General features: G+C 40.7%; 1 long non-coding RNA gene across 3 annotated transcripts in view; it reads left to right on the plus strand.

The window, feature by feature from the left end:
• Positions 1 to 14,605, plus strand: part of LOC121358642 — a 93,331-nt gene that overhangs the window by 16,946 nt on the left and 61,780 nt on the right. The window contains exon 2 of one of the 3 annotated variants that reach the window (XR_005955922.1): positions 13,555 to 14,496. The exons of the other annotated variants lie outside the window; for them this stretch is intronic. This is a non-coding gene — a long non-coding RNA (uncharacterized LOC121358642). Of the gene's footprint in view, positions 1 to 13,554; positions 14,497 to 14,605 lie in introns of those variants that run through there. 3 annotated transcript variants of the gene reach the window in all.

The following is a 14,605-nucleotide window of genomic DNA, read 5'->3' on the forward strand; positions in this document are numbered from 1 at the left end:
GAGACATTGAAAAGAAACGTGTCCAGCTGATGAGTAAGCTGGCATGCATCACTGAGTCATTAGTTTATTCTATTAGAGTGGACTGTGTTTTACTGTTGATTAGAAAAACCCAAAATAACTCAGTCCATTACATATTAAATTAAGAGAACATACACATGCTCCATAATCACAACTCTCTCTCCCTGATCACTGATCAGAAATAGTGACCTTTTGGGTAGGGGGTGGAAGGTGACAGCCTAAATAGTTTTTTGTTAATTATTACTCCTCTGTGCTCTGGAAAATCCTAAAATTTTAACAACTTTGCTGTGCCTCAGGTCCCTTGAAACCTGACATTGGCAACAACAAAAGCACATATATATTTGGACAACAGTGTTATAAGTAATTCTGCTGCTTTGTGTTTGTTTTGGTTTAGGGTTTGTTTGTTTGTTTGTTTTGTTGTAATCTCTCCTAGAGTGATAAAAAGCTTTATTTGACAAGTTTAAAAAAGTCAGTTTTCACTCCTATTTATTCAGTCGCATATACTGAATAAATAAAGGCACAAATAGGAGCAGCTTGAGCTCTGCAGTGGACTTCCCTGACTCTTTCAGTTAACCTTAAAGTTCACTGTGCTGAAAACTAATAGCATTTAGTTGTCAAGAAGCCAGAGTAATGACATTTTGTGCCATTATTCTAATGCATTTTTCACTGTGCATTTTCTTTAATTATTTCCATGAGTAATATCATTATGCATTCATGCCAATACAATTCTGATAATTAATTTACATGATGGCAATTTCTTAATGATTTTGATGTCAAAGTTAATAGCAACATCTGATGGTTGGTCTGTTTGAGCTGACATAAATTCAACTTTTAATGTATTGATGCCAAACACAACAGCAGCATCAAATTACACAGCAGAAAAATAAACATCCACAGGGTAAAATCCTCTGTAGAAAAGTCTTGATCCTTACCCGAGGTTGATAGGTTCAAAATAAAACCAAGACCCCTAGATACGATGCATGTCAGACTTTTACTTCCTCTTGGTTTGTTTATTTATTTTTTTACACATTAATGGTATTGATGTCTCATGTTTAAGATATCAAACGAGATGCTATCATATTAAAGATGTTCTACTCTTGCCTCCAGATTGTTGCATGTTTTCCATATATTAAAGGAAAAAAAATGCATTAACTAAGATTTTATCTTTCTGGTTCTTTAAGCATGAAGTCTGAACTGCTTTGTAGGGGGGGGAATTTAGGACTGATGTGTGAAACCAAATTTGTGTCTTGGTTTGTGATTTCAGTTTGCATCATGTGGTAATAAAATCTGCAAAATACACTTTATGTGGAAGTAAATATTGTTAATATCAATAAAACAAAAAACAGAGCAATGCAAAATAATGTTTGAGATCAATATTTTTAGTACATTTTTGCTATATGGAATTTATGCATAGATAAAGAGCCAATTTTATGTGTTGCTGCATATATGTATCTATCTTTTTAATATTGACTCATGTAAGTATTACAAGACAATTAACATAAAATCAAACGGAAGTCTTCAAGTCTTTGTCCAGGAGATTTGAAGATTTCTTTACAAGTCTATAGGTATTTTATTTACCAGTTAAATATTTTAGTACACCTTAATATTGAAAAAATGTATGTGAAACAAATTATGATAGCCATAAAATGGTGATGGTTGTTTTCCCTTTATATTTTTAATCAAAAGCAAAGCCTCATTCCATGACACAGTCGCTAACATAATATTTATTTCCCCCTGCTTCAGCCTGTTAAATGTATAGATGAAATGTTAAAAACCATTAGAAATAAAATTGATCCTGCCGTATATCTCAGCCTTTTCCTGAACTGGCTTTTCATCAGTGATATCCACCAAGGGAGTGCACATTTAATTTTACATCGTGAGGAGATAATGATACAGCCTCAATTAGACCTTTCACTGCTGGAGTATAAAGGGCTGCTAGTGCAGACCCAGATCATTTGCCTCTAAAATGCACTACCTTTCCTTCTTCAGACTCCGCAAGCAAGGTGCCTGTCCCTACCTGCTGAACAAGAAGCTATGACTGACTGCTTTTAGCCTCTCTTAAACTTGTCTGCACAAACATGAGGACACATGTTTGCTTGAAGCCAGGCCCCCAAGTTTCAGGCATGTCAGTGTCCATTTTCTGTGTCCATCCTGTGGAGATGAACACTGCTCCACCCAGAGACAAAGTTGGTTGAATGATTTTAAGTCCCAGTGGTGTGGGTGAAGGCACAAACAACAGCAATGGCTTAATCCCTCGTGAATATTTCTGGGGAGCTGTACTTTGGAAGAAGCCTGTGGGATGAGAGGGACTTGGTTTGCTCAGAATTTTTAACTTGTGCAGCGTACCATGAGTGCACAAGTTCAGCTACACACCTGCAAGTTCTTGTGAATGTAGGGCTGTGGTGGAGTGCAGGAGAAGAGCATGGATGGGAGGAGATGCCTGAGAGCCCTTGAGTTTCAACCACCCTTTGTTAGGATACACATTCAGACATAATCTGAGTCTACCTCAGCCTTTTGCTCTCAAAAGAGAATTGGTTTGGGGCAGATACTAGTCATGCAAGTAAGGACAGTGAGAGAGAAGACTGGATATGGGAGTCTGATATATGGAATAGGAATTTTTTTGTTGTGCAGGCTCTGTCAAATGCATTTCATGCTCACACATTTGTGATGAAGATCTGGGGTGCTTCCCTCTAACAGAGAAATCTAATTTCAGAGCCTTTTTTGGGGGTGAAGAAAAGGGAGATTTTGTTCTCCATAACATTACCCTATATCAACTAAATCATATTTTAATAATAAATTTTTAAAATAATGACTTTTCATATTATGGAGACTGAGAAAGGAGTGGAATACTGACTGTCCTTTTTCCCTGGTCTGCAGAAGGTGTGGGTTTTAGCTGTTCAAGTTTCCTTTGGCAATAGGTTAGTCAAGAGCACATCTTGGTTTTAAGAATAGCTGCTCAATGAGAAAGAACAGTGTAAATGTTATCTTTATTCCAGGTGAGGAGAAAATCTCTGAAAAACATTTCTGAGGAGTGTTATCTTTGTGGGTTGATTGTTAGAAGGTGTAAGAAATATGACTATGATTGTGGTTTGCACACTGAGAAACTCTCCCCCACAACCCAAATGGCTTTCTTGCGTGTGGCATTTCAGAAACCCCTTTTTTTCTGCCTCCAGGCATGTGGAATGCCTGTGCAGAAATTTTTTTTTTTTTTTTATTTTTGTGCAGGGCTTGTCATGAGTTGGACACAACCTCTTTGGAATGCAATGTAGGAGTTTGAAAGGGAGATTTTAAAAATTCAGAGCTGCCTGAGGACTACTAGTGAGCATTACTAATGAAAATGTGTTTGAGTTTAATGTTGAAACTAAATGTCCTATAGAACAGAATGAAATTAACTTCTTCCCTCCCCAAAACTCATACTGAAGTTTCCAAAGCCTTAAATCTGGCCCAGATAACTTAGCCTCTGAGTGAAAAACTGCTCCCTATGCCTCACATAAACACCCACACCCAGCCATCTCGTATTATCTTCCATTTCTTCAGTCTGCCAATTATTTGTCACACCCCGTTATTGTGGACTATCTTAAATTAGCTCCTTGGTGACTCAAACATTTTTTAACTGCTCAGGAACCAGGAGTTCATCATGTTAAGAAGCTCCCAGGCCTTAATTGTTGTAACAGAAGTCGTTTACTACACGGATGGTGGCCATGAATCACGGCAGAGGCAGCAGGGGCACCACCTGGCAACAGTGCTGTTTCTCCCAAAGCAGAGGATGTTCCACTCATCCCCTACACCAGAGAGACATGGAGTGCCCTACAGGTGGTGGGATGCATCTTGTAGCAGTGTCCCTTTGAGTCATGAAGCCTGAGGGAGATGGCAGCAACAATCCTCTCCTCACTCTCTTTAATCAGGTGTGGGGGCAGAGGCGTGACTGTGGGTATGATCGAGCTGCCTTGGTCCTTAGTGCAGAGGCAGAGAGCACTGGTCCTTTCTGCAGGAACAGTAATTAGTCAGAAGGCAGCCTAGCTACCAAGTACAATGCTCATTGTTTCTCTCCTTGGACAGCTAGCTCAGGCTGGTTATTAACACAAAAAAAAGCTTCCACTTTGAAAGTAATTTTGTTCTCTCCTTCCACCACTGCTACATTTCCTTTGCAAAAACCATGCTGAGTCACATTACACTGTGGCTAAGGTTGTGAGGTCTCTTTAAGATGCCACTTTGGCACGCGGGTTCAGAAGTCTCAGACTGGACCAAGACCAGAAAAGCAAGCAGTGGAGGTGGAGGTAACCTCACAGTTCCCATGGCACAGACAGCTGTACAGTGAGCTGGGAGAAAGTTTTGTGGAGAAAGTTTTGTTCCACAGAACATTACATGACAGCTTTTTAACAAGAGGGAAATTATGTCCTCTGTTACTTGTTAGACTGGGATTGATTACACTGAATTCTGTAACCCTCTGGATATTTTAAGTCTGCAGAGCACAAAGAGCTTTCTCTGTAACTGGACAGTCACCAATGTCCATTTACTGCACTGTCCTTGCCATCCAAAGCTTTCAGTCATACAGTTTACTGACTAGTTGTACCAAGAAACGTGTTTTTAATGCAATGGGTATTTACAATCTGCAACAGTTATATATAAAGCCTTAAAAAATATGTAATGTGTGACTACTAAATCATATGATTTTAAAGGAGGCTGTGTATATTTTTACATCCACTTTAGACTTACACAGAGAGTATTTCCAATTGTTTACATATGTTAGAATCTCTTGCATTTAAATAGCTCATTATGCAAATATTTACAAAATACATGGATATTTATTTTTACTGTACCCTCTATTCAATCACTGAGCTAAGATTTAATGTCTAAACATTGTCTGCAGAGTCGCATGTGCAGTAATGTATTATGAGTAATTATGTACTATATACAGTTATGCAACAAAAATAATAGGTTCAAAAAATATTAGCCTTTCAAAGGCAAGCACCCAAATTTATGGAGCATCAGAGGTAAGGTGCAATCCTATTTCAACCCCCAGTTATGCACATGTGCCTTATACCATGATCTTCATTAGCTGTGCTCTGGTTGTGCCCCAGCTGCCTTCAGCTGCAATGGGTGCGTGTGTCCCACGCTGTGCCATAGGCCAAGGCTCTGCCAAGGCTCCAGCCAAGCCTTGGGATCAGACGAAAGCAAATTTATAATGTTTCCCAGGCAAGGACTTTTTCCTGGATTTGGTCACCTAAGCAACTGACCTGGCTCAGCGCGCATGTTTCTGATTTTCCCACTCCAACAGCAAGAGCTTGCAGAAAGAGAACGCCCTGTACTAATTCACCTCTCCGGCTGGAGCCATACACCAAGCAGGACTAATTTTGCATTTGAGACATTTGAAAGAGCACTGTGTTCTCATATAATCAAAGACAGACTGAAGTAATTGTGTTGAAGGGTTTTCCTGACCAGAATATCTTCCACCAGGAAATGCTGCTTTGTTGGAATTGAAATACTTCATAGGAACATTTTGTTTATGATGATATTTTTTGACAGAAAAAAAGTGAGCAATTCAAAATCTGAAGAAAGTTCTTCTCACTGCTGGTTGTTTCAATGTAGGCTTGATTTAATTTCTTTTGGTTTCAGAGCATATATTATTTATATTTACTATTAATTAGTTAAATATTATTAAACCCCCTGCACAATGCCCTTGGAACATTTCAATCATGTTCATTCTGACATTGACCAATTTGATTATTAGAAGGCTTCAATAAGTTTGGGTTTTAACAGTTATGTGTTTATCGGCCCTTCTGCATGCACAGGGCTTTCCTATATTTTAAGAAAACAAGAAAATTTCAGAAACTTAATTTCAACAGAATTTATAACTGCTAGACGATGACGTTCAGTCTTTTAAAAATCTTTTTTAAGAGGATAAAGGTTTTGCAAGTTAAAAGCGGCCAAAATAAATCTTAAAATTATTAAGCGATCTCAATAATAGATGGCAACTTTTGCTCCATCTACTACACTGCAAACAATTTGTCCTTGGAAGTTACTCTGAAAACAGTATTTCATTTTTTAAATAGTATAATTTATAGAGAATTTGTAGCACAAAGAGAAGATACTTGAAGCCAGGTTTTTTTTTAATGTTAGCTGAATCAGTGATGAATATGATGCATACACTTGAATGTAGTTAAAATTTCCTAAAGCTAATTTATAGCAATATGCATCCTGCATATTGATAATGTCCTAATAAAACCTGACTAAATAGAAGTTATCTTAAACTGAAGACAGGTTGGACTACAGTAATATAATTTGGATAAAGATTTCTCAGGATAATTAAATGAATCTGATCGTAAATCTTTTATTTCCAGTTCCCAAAACATTTTGTAACTTCCTGGGTATTTATATTAATTGACATGTGTCTCACTACATTCTGATTATGGATAAAGGTAAAGCAAAATAGTGATGAAGGAGACTTATGTAGACAAGTATCAGGAAATGTTAAGAGTTTTATTAAAAAGGAATGCTTTCACAGCATTTCATGCTAAATAAAAAGTATTTGGCTAGTGTATGACATAACGGATCAGGATTCTTTAATTCATTACTCATTTGCTCTCTTTGGAGACATTTGGAAATAGGAGTGCTCACAGCAGGCGTGCTCACAACTGTAACGTGGGTAGTGAGATATCTACCTCCATAGAGTGCACTGTGACAAGCCCTTGTTTGGCTGTAGGTTTGACTGCTTTTTATGTCTAACATTAATTGGCTGGGCAAAAAGAGATCATCCTGGTTTTCCACAGACCCTTAGCCTGAGGTGGCTACAACACCACCCAAGCTTTTTTACATTCAATTTGCTATGAGCCACTTGTTGGGGATTCTGATAGAGAAATCAGCTTCTGATCTTCCAGGGACTGGAAATTTTGAACAACTTTCCTACAGACATATTGAGGGGCAAGAAAGCCAAGAGGGATTATGAAATGGATCCCAGGGTGTTTATGAAAGGGATTATAGACCACGTTTTTCTGCAGCAGCAGCCAAGTGTGGTTGGTGGCTCAGGAGTTTCTTTTGTTTGCTGAAGCAGACTTGTCCAAACTCAAAAGGACCAATGTCTTCTCAAAAGCTTCAGCTCCTTTCTGGAGGCCAGCAAAAGCTGTCTGAGGCATAGGTTCCTGCTGCTGAAACCCAGGGCCAGAACTCAGACCAACTGCTGGCGTCCTGTCTCTTCTGTCTTCCTTCTCCTCCTACTCCCACCTCAGTCTCACAGAGTAGTCTTGGGAGAGCCAGGCAATGTAGACATCACATTTTCACATCTAAAACAATGGATGAAACATTGCATAAGCCACTCAGATGAAGGCAATGATGCTTGATTAAAATATGGTAGGTGTGCCAATCATTACTGCAGTGAGGCTGCACCATCGAGTCCACTGCTTGGAAGGCAACAACCCAAGCAATTCTACAGACTCAACTTGCTCTGCTCTAAACTTAAGGCTCTCGTTCTGTTTCCCTGACCCCCTCTTCTATCTCTGGAGATATATTCCATCACACCAGCTCTGTTTCAGGTGGAAAGCAGAGTGCCTTTAAAAAGAAAGAGAAAAAGGAAGGCAAAAACCAGGACACACCTATGCATTTCACATGTGAACTTCCATCCACCTCCTGCCATATAGCTACAAAAATATTGAGCTTATGTATGTATAAATACAAACACTTTTTCATTACTGCAACTTGTAAATAGGAAATGAAGTCACAAACCTCGAAATTATAATGGCAGGCACACAAAGACACAGTTGCTGGCACGGAATTCAATTAACAGATAGCAATCACCCTTGGGTGACTGTGTGAGGTGGAAATATACAGGCATGCTAATAAGTAATATCTTAAAGCCAAGGCGTTTATCAGCCAGCAGCCAGACATGGGCATAAGTGTGGGCAGGCAGCACTGCTCTGGGATATTTAATAAAACCTGCTCTCTTCACTTGAGGATTTGTGTTTAATCATTTGGTAACATTTTAGAAACATCTAGCCTGGGAAGCTTCTCAAATGGAAATGCTTAGGTCAGAAAACGTAGAGAGTTATTTACTGATACTAAAATAGCCAAAAGAACAGAGTGGATTCTAGGTAATATTAGCAGAATTCTTTGTTGCCATTTTTTTGACCTTTTAAGTTTCTGGGGTATGCCTGCTACGTGAATCGCAGCCTTATCTGGGTAAACATGCAGGAGGCGTTCATTAATACTGGGAAAGTGAATGATTGAACTGCTGTTTGAAATATAATTTTAACTCTTCTTTGCTTGGTTGAAAGCCTAAAGCTAAAATAGTTTTCTTCTAAGCTCCTTGAACTTTAATTTGCATTGCATTTTGGCCTTTCAAAGGCTTCAGGCAGGCTAAGGTTTGTCATCTGCTGAAAGATGTTCAATTTAAACTTTCTCATCGGGGCTCTCTTTGTGCCACAGCAGTAAGGTGAACTCACAGGTCTGTTTTGCATGGCTGAATACCACTGCTTGGAGGAAAGGCAAATCCAGTAGCAAAGTCATGAGTTTCTTTAAAGCAAGGCCGTTCAACTTAGGGAGACATTTGTTAGGAGCTTCATAAAGAAGAAATGTAAGGGATGGTGTTAGCACATTTTTGGGTAACTCCCCAGGGTTAAAGGATTCATAAAATGAAAGCGGTTTGGAGCAGGACACAGGAGGCTGGCCAGATTAGTGATGGGACATGCAGGAAGCAGCCTATGTCAGCCATTACCAAGGAAGGCTGGAGGGTGTTGGCTGTGAAGCAGACACTGTTGCTAGTACGTGCTCTTATGCTTTTGGTTTCAACCTGGGTATGCAGTCATACCTTCTGTGGCCATTGGCTCTGCCCCTCAGCTGGGTTGGAGACAGCAGAAGGTCTGTGGTGCCTTCACTCCTTCCCTGAGAGCGGGGAACACGTCTTTGGGCACACTGCCTCAGCAGCCTGCACTGTCCCTCTCACCGGTGTGGCTGCCTGCATTACTTTCTTTGGAACAGTTCTGATGCCCATGCAGACTCTGGTGGTCCCCAATAGTTGTTTAGTCTTTAATGAGTATACCTGAGACAGCAGATCCTGAAGCAAAAGGGACCATTTCTATTGGAATATCAAATTAAACTGTCATCCCAATAGTTGTGTAGCAGCTGAAGCAGCGTGGTGATTGTCCAATTTGCAGAGTCTTAGTCATTTTGCTTTGTCAGAGGAATCATCAACAAGTGGGCTGAAGCAAATGTTAGAGATGGGCAGCGACATGCAGCAAGCACCCTCTAACAGGTGCTCTCAGTACCTGCTCCCTCTTCCCCTGGGGGTTCACGCGACTTACAAATCAGTGGCCAGAGCCCCTGCCAGCCATTTTCCACACTGCTGGCATGCAGCCCAGCCTGGGCTCTGCTCAGGAAGCTGTAAAGTGGCTCTGAATAGCTGCTGTGAAGCTGTCCCTGTGCTGCTCCTGTCACAAAGAGTTTTCAGTGCCCGCCTCAGTAATGGATGGGTTTCTCCTATACAGAGTGCCAAACAATGCAGTGATACATTCAGGTTTTATTAGTGTGAGTTTAGCGTGGCCGCGTTATTCATAATGGAAACAGCGCAAGAGAACTGCGCTGTTCATCCCAAACGCGGGACCATAAATCCTGTGAGCCACGCAGCACCGTCGAGTGATGTGTTTGCACCACTTATTTAGCAGGAAAGATATTTGTAGTCCCTCTGTATGTAAACCCAAGCTGTCTTAATACTGCAAGCCCAAACTGCGTTGGAGGAGGTAATAGCAACAAAAAAATAGCAACCAGTACATTTTAGAAAACCCAGTCGTAACTCTACGATACCAGGGCTCATCCCCCGCCGCCAAGTGAGAGGGGAGCAAGTGCTGTGGATGGGTGCTCTGCTGAGGGGCTCAGCCCCTGCCCACCTCTGGGCTGTGACAGGGGGATGCTACCTTTGCTTCAGGACAGAACATGGATCTGCTTTGCCAAGGAGTACGCGTTTGTGGGGGACACGGGGAGAAATCGTGCTGCTGCTGCCTTGGTTTGCTTTCGCAGAGAGCAGCTGCGGCAGCGGGGTGTGTGAGGTGCGCCCGCTGCAGGTACACGAATGGCCTGAGTGTGGGCAAGCTGGTCAGGAATTAAAGACAGTTGTAATTTACTGGGATGAGGACACACCACCTGCCTAACATAAATGAGGATTTTAGGTGTCAGGAAGCAGCACCAGCTATATGCTGATTTGCTGTTATGTGTTCCTTGGGAGACTGTCCTAGAGGGAGTCAGCCTGGGCTCACAACGGGGAGGAAGCAGAGGCTTGGGAGGAGCTAGGCTGAAAGCACTGCCTCCCTTCATGTAGGCTCCTTGTGACTGCAAGGGAGATGAAGCTGACTGATATGTGCTTCTGCATTCAACCTAGTGACCTAGAAATGAAGGGCTAGAGAAACTATTACCAGCCTTTTCAACTACTGCCTCTTGCAGAGCTCCTGTCACCCTGCTTCCATCAGCCTTTGCCAGGGCGGGAAGCTGGGCAGTGGGAGCCACCATCACCTGTGGCCTAAGCATTGTTTCTTTGATGCTGCACAGCACTCATTGAGGGAAACGTTCATGAGAAGATTCATGCACATTTTAGCTGTGAGTATTATTAGTTGACTCAGATGCAATGGCTCAGGGAAACTATTGAGGAGGTGCTTCTGCAGGAAATATTGCCTGAAATTGTGGAGACACCTCCCCATCTCTCGTCCCCCATTCTCTCCTGCATCCATACCCTCTCCAGTATGGCCATTAAAGCAATTCATCCTGGGCTGAGAGAAGAATTTCTGATTTCCTAAGCCTCACCTCTGAAGCAAGCTCTCTGCACTTCTCCAGCTACTTTGTTCACTGTAGATATTAGCACTGGAAATGCTGACACCAGCTGCTAAAGGTTAAATGTGTTTGTAGAAAATCAATTGTGTGGTGGCCCCGCTCTCCCTTTCCCCTCAACTTCTCAGGGGGAAAATAGCCCCTGGATACATGAAGAATATGAGTTCACATTTCTCCATCTCAGAACACATGCATTTATGCAAGAGGCTTAAAGGATATCTTTTATGATCCTGGTACAGCGACACTTCTCTTAATTCAGTGCTTGGAAGAGTGACAGAGGCTTCTGGAAGTGTTGGTTATTATGCAGGGCATGTGTTTTAAAACGTTAAGTACCTTGATTGTCTCTCACATAGCTAGTGCTGTCAGCAGTTTGCACAGTGCTTTTATGTGCGTTTTTCCTCCCTGAGACACCTGTGTTAAGTTCAGAACTGATTCTGCTTCTGAAGCAATTTATTAAACATCTTCAGTGCACCACTTCTGTGAAGAGGTCAATTTCTTTCTGCCTAGAGATGCAAAACTCTGGGCTTCACTTGGTAAATGCAAGTATTAGGTGAATTTCTCACTGTTTAACTTGAGCTTTCCTTCAATCTATTCTCTCTAGTGATCCCCCCCTTTAACACAGGAATTTATTATTCATGAAATGTGGAGACATGCTACTGTACCAGTCTAGAGCAGGTAGAGCAGTTGGGTAGCCTGGCAGACACACACACACTCTGCTCTTCACCCTCTTCTGGAGGACACATTTTCCTGATGACTGAAAACATCTGTTTCTTTCTCTTACATTCCTTGTCTTGCTTGCAAGGTGCCGGTGTGGTGGTGGTGGGTTGGCACACATTCATGTCATGAGGCTCCTGGAGGACGAGCAGCCTGAAGCTGGTCCCTAAAGCAGCTCATGCACAGGCGGCTGGATGCCTGTGAGGAGCCTCTGGCTTTCAGTTCTCTTTGAGGTGGCCTCCCTGGAGGTTAAAAACAGGACTCTGGGAAGGAGTCCTGCCCCAAAACCCAATTTTGGTAATGGTTTTCCTTTTCTTACTGCCTGAAGGTCTTCAGGGTGGTGTTGTCTATACATACTCACCCTCAGAGGTTCAAATACCTCTAGGTATCCTTGTTTGTGGGTGGGCTTTTTATTTTTGTTTGCTTTGTTTGAAATTTGGATATTTCTGATATGCAAATAAACCTGGATCACATCTGTACTTACTAGATACAACAGGTTTAATATCAAAACACAAATTTTAGGTGTGATGAACTGGATCAAAATTAAAATTTACTTTGCAAGGCTTCTGCATGAACATATTCCCCTCTTTTTTTCTGCCACCCATCATTCTTATCATTGTTCTGGGATCACTTTTATTTTGCTATTCCAGCTAGGAATATGGGTCATGGTGTTTGGCTAGCCCACCAGTTCTAGAGGGAGCACATTTGCTGAAATCAAAATTGGCAGGTATTCCTAAAGTTATCCCTAGGACCTTGGTCAATCTTTAATGAGTAGACCTGAGACAGCAGATCCTGAAATAAAAGGGACCATTTCTATTGGAATGTCAAATTAAACTGTCATCCCAAGACAAGTGTGGACATACAAAGTCGGTATTTCCCCTGAACAGTGAATACTTTGGTAAAAGTCTTACATTACTTATTACAGAAGTTACAGCCTTTTGGCAAGATTTTTATTTAATGTGATTATAATATAATTTTCTGGAGTGTATTTTGCATACCATTTGGTTTCAGGGTTTTTTTTTTTGTGTGGGTTTTTTTTTCTTTCTTTTTTTTTTTTTTTTTCTGTAAGACTGCGAATTTAAGAAGCAAAACTGATTACAAAAAGTACCTAGAGAGCATTTATCAGTGGGAACTTGAGAAGTAGCAGACTCAGAGCTAGTGATAGAGTAGTGTTTTTCTTCTTTCTTTTATCATAGAAAGGGTCTGTAGAAGTATGTACTTGAATCACTAAAAATGTCCAGTTCTCAAGGATGCTGACCAACTTGGTATTCTTAGTTTTGATTTAAATGAAATATTTTCAGCATGTGGTTCATTTCCAAACAAATCAAACAAAAAAAAAAATCTTGAACTGTAAGTGATACTTCACATTTCCTGTTGGAAAAGACTTCAGAAGCTCATAAAATGTCTCCAGCCCTTACAATATATCAAGTCATACTAATTTATGGTAGTCAATGAACAGTCAGAAATGGTGGAGGAGAGAGATGGAGAGCCTATAATATTTACTTTCTTTCAGAACTGTATATCAGAGGGCTTTTTTTTTTTTTTTTAATTTTTTTGTTGCCTTATACACAGCTCAGGCACAGCATCTCTTCTTTCTTGCTTCAGGGGGAAAAAAAAGAAAAAAATGAAAGAAGGGAAAAAAAATCTACATATTTGTGTTATATTATGTTCTCCAAGTAGCAAATTCCCTCTGCCAGCTATCTGTGGGTGTGCAGCCCTTCCTCAGGAACATGCTGTATCTTCTGAGTTCCTGTGTTTGTGATACCACAGTGCTTTTGCTCTGAAGAACCATGAATGGGGCCATTATAAGGGGCCGACAGATAATTAAGATTCTGAGAGGGGTAGGCTGCTAAAAGCGTGTTTAGTGAGGAAATTACAAGGCCAATAAAAAAAATGTCTTTGCGAGTTCCGATTGTATTCTTTTCTTCCGTGGGTCTAATTTTTCAAGGTCTGGCTGGATCATGATGAAGTTTTTTTTTTTCGTTTTTTTTTTTTTTTTTCTTCTCTCTACAACAGGAGCTGAGGCTGGAATATAAGTCCAAGTTAATGAAGCAGCCTCAAAGTTGAGGAGGAAGAGAATAAACTGCAGCTCTGAGGCACAGATCATTGGAGATCCCTCTTTCAAACCCTGCCTTTGCCACTCACTGGAGTTATTTGATTTGGGAGCAAGATAAGAATTCACAATATCTGATTTGTAGAAATAACCTGGAGGAAGGAAAAACAGACAGAAATACTAATTTCAGATATAATTTTCATCTCTGTTTTCTGAAAGTCTTTCTCATGTCTAATAGCATTAAGCAAATACAAAGTACAGATTTTGGGAAAGCTGTGCACCGACTGACAAATGCATCTCCAAATAGCCCACAGTTCAGCACTTCTTTTTCTGTCAATACTCCGTGACCAGGAAAGGTTTGGAGCATAATTCTCTCCCAGTAATCTATCTTCTCCCTTTCTCTCTCTCCTTTTTTTTTTTTTCTCCTAGTAAGAAATAGACCTGGAAATTCATTGCTGATTTCCCAGGAGTGTTATTCATGCCAGTTTATTTATGTATTTATTATTCAAGTGCAAACTATTGCAGTTCCTTGTGGTAAACTGCAAATCAAACTGATAGAGGCAGAGGGCTGGCTGTCACACCAAGTGCCATAGGGATGAGTGCTGATGCTGTGGCTGCTGCTGCCCCTAAGTGAGGAGGTGTGAGGACAATTCAGCCTCCTTGGTGCTCAGGTCTGCCCAGGCCTTGGCTAGAGCTGGAAAAAACCAGTATGCCTTCAAAAGGATTTAATTGTCTTCAGCAGGACATTTAATACAACTATGTTTTAACATGTGAGCATAATAGTTTATTAAGTGTTTAAGTGTTGGACCTGCAGCTAGGAGAAATCTATATTAAGGCTGATAAGAAAGGCGCAACTTCAACTTGGAATGTGGTCAGTTGCAAAAATAAAAGATGTCTCTAATGTAGCGCTTGTTTCTAGGCTTCCTTCTTATTCCTGATTTTTCATACAATTTCTCATAATTTATTCACATCCATGTACACAGTCCTTTGTTACTGAGTGGAAAACCTACACAA

Source organism: Pyrgilauda ruficollis, unplaced genomic scaffold (assembly GCF_017590135.1).
Source record: "Pyrgilauda ruficollis isolate IOZ18807 unplaced genomic scaffold, ASM1759013v1 scaffold4, whole genome shotgun sequence".
NCBI classification, from domain to species: Eukaryota; Metazoa; Chordata; class Aves; order Passeriformes; family Passeridae; genus Pyrgilauda; species Pyrgilauda ruficollis.